The sequence below is a fragment of the Morone saxatilis genome, unplaced genomic scaffold (assembly GCF_004916995.1).
Source record: "Morone saxatilis isolate NCDOM2014 unplaced genomic scaffold, NCSU_SB_2.0 Contig15, whole genome shotgun sequence".
NCBI lineage: Eukaryota > Metazoa > Chordata > Actinopteri > Moronidae > Morone > Morone saxatilis.
Window position 1 is genome coordinate 3,949,597 of NW_023339707.1, and position 311 is coordinate 3,949,907.

Sequence of the window (311 nt, forward strand, 5' to 3'; positions counted from 1 at the left end):
CACACACACAGACACACACAGCCTTAGGGGCTGATAAACACTGATTCTTTGTACTATCTGAGCCCACAGTTGGTATCCAAGCCAAAATTTCTAAATTGGGGTGCAGTGAGAAAATTTCAGCAAGCTATGATGTGGAATTTCCACTGAGTTCTTCTAAATTTGTTGTGTTGAAGTTTAAGAAGAGCTACATTTTAACAATTGTGTGACTTTTTTTCACTTTTGTCATTGTTATCAAGAAAAGCCCCTTTATTTTTTGTCATTGTTCTATACAAATTCACTTTCATGCTGTACAAATCAACACATAAAGTCCA